Genomic DNA, 7046 nt, shown 5'->3' on the forward strand with positions numbered 1-7046 from the left:
TATTATTTTCAGGAAAAGGAAAGGGTTCTCAAGACAAGAACTATGGAACTGCTCATCTCTCTGTAAGAGGTTTCTTTTGACAGTTGTAGCAGCCTAGCTTACTACTGTAGATAGACACGCTGAACGTATTTATATAAAGCCTTCCCTTCTAAATACAAGCATTTTATCACAGTTTTCCCAGCATCAAGACTTGAAAAGTTGGATTCCTGCTCAGAAAAAGCAGCATCACAGAACTCCTACAAATTAGGACAAAAAAAAAGCCAAGTAGCTATTACACATGTTTCTCTGTTTAGCCTCACAACAGTAAAATTATGCAAGTGTCTACAGGTATTTGAATTACATGCCTCAAAAAGGACTGTAGGAAACCACAAACCAACTTTCCTCAAATTTCACACCAAGTGTATTTAAGAGTTATGCCAAATTGATTTTTTCCAGTAGTTAGGCAAAGGTGATAAACTCACAAATATTACCCAAAAAGATTAATCTTCTATGCAATAACATGTTCTTCCCTTATTTACAGTCAATAGTTTACTATTGACTTCTACATATAAGGCTTCTTCAATGAAATGTATTAAGCTGCAAAACTAGTAACATCACAATCTGCAAGGGAAGCCTAGTTTAGTTACTCCATTGCTCTCTCCTGTTAAGGAGGGATGAAGTATTTGAACAAATTTGGATTCTTAATGCATTTTATATTCTTACTGTTCCCTCACTGTCTATGAGAAAATACTCCAAAAAGAAAGAGGCGACATATGCAAAAATCAGGTTCCCCTTTTCCACCTCTCTCTCTCATGAAATATAACCACTGGAAGTTGACCTCCAGCACCGTTTATCCAGAGATTATATATAAGCATTTCTATAAAGCACACAGTGCCTGACTATACAAATGGACAGCACTTTCTTCACCTTTCCAAGCCTTGAGTTTGAGTGACGCCAACACTATTAAGTGACAACAGTTTCCAGTACACTCATATTCACGTTGCCTGTTGGGAGTTCCCAGTCACAAGAAGGTGCTGCAGTCTATGCATCATGTCCGACAGCTACTGTGCGTTTTCTTTTTCCATGCTTGGTCCTCATTTTCTTTCCTGTACTTAGTCCTCCTATGCTCAACCTTAACTCACAGCTGAGTCCTGTCTTGGTCAGTCAACTTGCATTTTAGAAGCGTCTCAAGATTAAACATTACAGTCATACTGGCTGAAAGCAAACTTACTAGTGTAACAAGATGAAAACTCCTGAACCCTGAATCTATAGCAGAATGAATAGAAGGAAATTCAGCGTACCTAGGATTCTAAACCCCAAAACTGAAAAGCAATCACAAGTATGTAAGTTTTTATTTCCATGACTCGCAATTTTTTAAAAGTGTACTGAGTTTGTGAACTACACCAGGCCTTTCTTATCACTCATGTGACTCCTCTCTCCCTCAAATCTTACAAAAAAAGAAAAAAGAACTAAAGATGAGGGTGACAAAATAACTTCACTTTTCTGGAATTAAATGCTTTTCATAGCCTTTACCGTGAACCTCTAAACTGTGACAGAGCTGCTGTAATAAAGCCAAGATAACCGAGGCTATCTTGGATTGCCCTACAACCACACCCAGGAATGCAACGCATGCCAAAACTCAACAGCTGGTCACTGATGTAGGCACAGGAGGAATCACAGGGTGCACTGAATCAGTTTCTCACTGCTGGAAAAATTAATTTAGGCAGGTTTGCTATAAATATCTAGCTCTGCAGATATAGGAGGAAATCAGAGCCATATCTAGAAGACTCAAATACTAATTACACACTGAGTAAAGCTTTAGCAATATAAAATAAAGGAAGAAGAGGAGATTCAAGAAATGGCCTACTTTAAGGCATACAGCCTGCACACTCTGAACTGTCATGGAAACAGAACAACTGAGAGATAAGGCTGTGGAAGAAATGGGGGTTTGGACTACAGACAAATTCCCCTGTATATTACATACTGATGCATGCAATCCTGTTACTGAATTTATCTTTTCTAGATAGAACAAGGAAAAATTGTGTGAAAGAAATACACTAACCAGTAGCAGACTACCCTGTAACACAAGGCACGGGGATGAAAACAAAACACACGTGACTGTGACACTGTTAGGTGAGGCTAAGGAGCATCAGCAGCCTCCCTGGGTGTCAGGGTTTTGTACTGCAAACCCAGCCCTGCAGCAAGAGGCATTTCCATATTTTCTGTCTCAGAGAGGGGCTATAAGACTTGCAGTTGCTCCACCTCATTCCTATCCTGTTTCTGCAGTGAAAAAAAACATAATTTAGGTTACTAACTTGACAACGTACCCAGACTGAATATGTTTTATTAAAATTAACTTCTATAATTCCTGATCTAGTGCTAATCTCCAAATAACTGAGATTAAAAGTTTTACTATTTCAAAAAGTGCGAGTTAAAACTTGGAACACCAGTGCTGAGCAGGTAAGTCAATTCCATCCTTCCTTATTACCTAATAAGACAAAAGAATCAAAAATATTTAAATGACCAGGTAAATTAACTTCTCAGAACATACCTGAAATTCGCCCACGCTTAAGATCATATTCATAGATGATCATACATACGATCTGCTCCAGTTTTTGCAGTTTAATTGCTTTTACTCCATTTGTTTGGTTTTGTTTAATTCTTGGGGTGGGGGGATGTTCTACTAAGAATATTTTTACTTTTCAAAATATTCTCTGTAGTTAATTGACTTTACTAAGGAAGATTTTTGTATCTTTTGTTACTGTTAAAGCCCTCTTCTGGAAGCCAATCTGGATTTACGAAACAATTAAAATCTGAATAGATTAAAAAAATAACCTTAGATTTCACAAAACTCAGGACACCTAAAGCAAGCTTGTAAATTTTTTTCCTAAAGGGATAGAGGAATGGGGATTGTGCAGGACAGGGGTATTTGATTTCCCTGATGCTGGAAAGAAGGGTAGAAAGCATTCCTAAAACATTGGATAGTCTTGAGGTTGACAGCAGGAGGTTATATTTCCTGCTGGATAATAATATTACATTACACATGGAAACAGTTATGTTGGTAAAATTAAAATAGCTACAACATGTGAAGCTCTCAGCAGAGCTCCCCTTCTCTCTGAAAGGAGACTCCAGAAGGAACCAAGGCAATCACAATACACCAGCAAGAGAGAGGACTGAACACCTCTGTAAAACCTAAGCATACCAGAGGTTGACGCACATTATGTAAAGTTAATCCATGCTTACCCGGTGCAAAATCAGAACCGAGTCCTCTGGCCCTAATTCTCCTTCATACAGTTATTTTGGGAACAGGGAAGAAAAGAAATAATGTGCATCTTGAAGATACAGTTACCCACAGATTACGGGAGCAGGCAACGTGTGGCAGCACTAACTGACTATGTCCGAGGTCTGAGGAGAAAAAATTAAGGAATTAAGGACTAAAACATGAGTCAAAAGAAATTACTTCATTGTCAGGACAGCTATTGCTAAGTGGCACCTTATCTAGCTTTTAAGGTGGCTAATTATTAACAGGCATCATAGAAGAAATAGATTTTGAGTAGAAAACTGAATAATAATAGCATTTTGGGTCAGCTTACAGAGTATGATGTTTAAAAGAAAATCCAAACTAGAGAAACACTCAAATTTACCTAACTAAATACAATGCAAGAATACCCAGTGTTTAATACATTTCAAAGGTTCAAACTGTTTCAACATATCAGTAACTAGTAACTCATTTTCTGAATCTATTCTAAGTTGTTAAAGATTCCCGTGATAAGTACAATTATAAATATTTAAAGATGTCACTAAATTTAAAAGTTTTGGTAGAGATGTGTTCAGAGAACTTGAAAAGCACTTCTACATGATGTTCTAAGCCGCATTAGGATGCACATTTAAAAAAGGAATAAACTCCCTGAGGATGCCTCGCAATTCATTTACTATCTTTCATAGAATCTCTCAAATTTTAAAACTCGCAAAATCTTAAGGTAGAAAGATGTGATATTCAGTTTTTAAGACAGGAAGGGGAAACTCACAAGGTTAGTTCAAGGAATAAACACATTACTCAACTGGTCAAAGTCAGCAGAACTGACTGAAGAGTACATTGCTGTACCTAATTCCATCAGAAGTGCTAACAAATATCTCCTTTAATAATTTCAATCCAGTGCATCCAGAATCTGAAAAGAAAAGCCTCCTGTGAAACACTCACTTCTACCTATAGAATTAAGTTGTTGGTTTCCATAGTGCTTAACTTCCCATTTAAAAAAACATCTGTTGTTTTAAGAAGTCCACTATTGCTACCCACACAGACTTGGCCAGTTACGCTACACACAAATAAATCCAGATGATATAATTCTCCAAAACCCAGATCACTGAAAGGTAAACCTCTGCACGAGAGCAAGCGTAAGGCAAGAATGCAGCTGTGACACAGGCTTTGTTGGACAGACTGCCCTGAGACACTCCCTGCAAATTCTCTTCGCCGCCCACATCCCCTGTCCTTAGGTCCACAGACGTGACAGGCAACAGAAAGGGCCTGGACAGCCTTCATTCTGGGTCAGGTACACTGAAATACTTCTGGGAAACCTAAACAAACTGGACATGGCCTTCGGTCAAAACAAAGGCTACGTCCGAGGTACTTAACTCAGATCTGTAAGACCCTGCAGTACACACAAACCGAAGCCATCTTCAGGTGTCTGGTTTTGCACAGGTTTTGGTAGCACCTGCATCAGTTCTGAGCCACCTGACTTCCAAGAAAACATTTTGTAAGAGACTACTACAGTCATAACACATTAAGACACCTCTATTAGAAGCAGTAGCTATATCCTGCTATAGAAACTAGCACAGCTTACTGTGACTGCCATTTATTACATTCCACCAGAAGCAGCACTGACATTGTCTACATAAATTTAAAAATATAATCTACTGAACCCTTATTTTTTTTGTTCTGCAGTTAATGTGCTCATAAAGTCCACCCTTCCGTGACAGAGAATGGAAACCAGTGGGTTTTAGCAGGCAATAATAGTCCTCTTCTTGGGTGCAAGAACTGGAGCGAGAGCTCCAGTGACACCATGCCTTTTCGGCAAAGCCTGAGTAATTGCACCAGTGGGACAGGCGGCCACAGGTTCCTTGCTCTCTACAGGAGATGCCTCGTTTCCCTCTGCGTCTTCAAGGCATGTACAAGGCTTAGCCAGCTCCAGCTGTGCTTGCTGACGACCTAAGAAAACTTGCAAAAACAACTGGCAAGGCGCAGGGTAACATCCAGAGTGAAATGTTTTAAAATTGGCTCTTGTGTACATCAACCGCATAGTATGTTTAGTTCTATAAACTGAACCGAGAGTCATTCATGAATCCTGCTTCCATCCGTGGTGTCCAAGTTTGTCATATGACTGATAGAGCTACTCTACTCTTCAGCAAGCACCTATAAAAATAATTGTGCAGAAGAAAGGATCTCTAGGTGTACTAATAAGACAGTTACAAGCCTAGACAACAAGAACTTTCAGCCTGTTCCAAAGAAGTGTAATACTTAATGGAAGCACAGAGGCCTACAATTACACAGTTAAGTCCCAATATACATTTTTACAGGATTACAGCTGGAAAAATTCACCTGTCCCAAGAAGGAAAGAAGCCAAAAGGCAGAAGAGATTGACAGTCAGGAAGACATGCCCAGAATTTCTCACTTTAGCCTGGAATTACAAATGTCACTGGTGGTTTTTATTCCCCCTTGACTCTCCCCAAATATTCAGTCAATGTGGTTTACCTAGATAGTAAAGACTGGAGCAAATATCTGGACTAAGAATCTCTGGAAAGGGGGTCTGCAAATACTTACAAATACTTTTTTTTTTTTTAAATGTCAGAAAAAAAAACAAACAGTATTTGGTTATAATTATGAGGGTTGCTTGATACTGGTATACACCAGCCTCTGCATTTTTGTCCAGTCTTCTTAAATAAACTTACTTATTGTATCATGCCAAGGACAAGCTAATGCTTGTACACTGGATTAAAAGCACAGGAGTAGAGCCCTGCATGACTGTATGAACCCTGTATGAGCTCTTACTGAGTTTAGAGAGATCAGGTAGTAAGATGCACATGTCCTAGAAAGTGGGGACTAATTATCCATCCGAAAATTAGAGAGCACCCAGCTGCAAAGAGCCTATTTCACCAAAGAAAGAAGAGTAAGGATTCCCAGGCAGCAGCTCTGTTACTGTAGAAAGTAACAAACTGCTGCCATCCAGTAAGTTGCACCACCCTTACTGAACACAATGCTGCATCACAAAAAAGTTCGCTATAACATATATACATCTTTTTCTAGATATTTTCTGTAAAATATTCCATCCCTTTTCAATTGCACAAGCAATTTTTTTATAAGAGCACTTCTCTGGGTTACTACTCTTCTCACATTACAACATTAAGAAGCCCCAGCTCAGCAGAACAGTACAGCTGTAACTAGAGAAGTGAGTTTGCCTTGTAACTGTGTCAAATCTAGTCTTTTGTAAGAAGCTTTTGATTCAGTACCTCAACCTTATTTTAAGATAAAGTTTCAGAGTCCAATCTTAACATTGAACAATAACATTTTGCCAACGTATGCTTTTTTTTTTAAACTAGGAAAAGGATTTTACAGGCTCCAAATTCTTACTACCTAACCACAGAAGAGTAGCAGCATCTTGAATTTATACCCTCATACAAAAAATTGAGGAAGTGCTTTCAATTAGTGTTACTTGAAAAATGAGGTGATAAATTACACCTGGAATTTCAAGGCCCTTGAGAGAGTTCTCAATATTGAAAAAACAGCATAGAAAAAAATGCACAAGCTACAGTAAAAAGATACACCTATTATGTATGGGGGTTGTTCTGTCTTGGTTTTACATAACCAAAGCTAGTAAGATCATTATGCACCATCTACTGCGCACTCCACATTTAGTTTATTTGAGCAGTTCAGTTTACTGGCTGGTGCAAAAGGCTTTATCACATCTACACCCTTTCCTGCAAGGAGGTGGCACATCTTTCTCTAAACTGAGCTAAACATGATGAAATGGGACTAATAATGAAACATTAGTCAGCCTTACTGGCATTTTATC

The sequence above is a fragment of the Leptosomus discolor genome, chromosome 3, assembly GCF_034619465.1.
Source record: "Leptosomus discolor isolate bLepDis1 chromosome 3, bLepDis1.hap2, whole genome shotgun sequence".
NCBI lineage: Eukaryota > Metazoa > Chordata > Aves > Leptosomiformes > Leptosomidae > Leptosomus > Leptosomus discolor.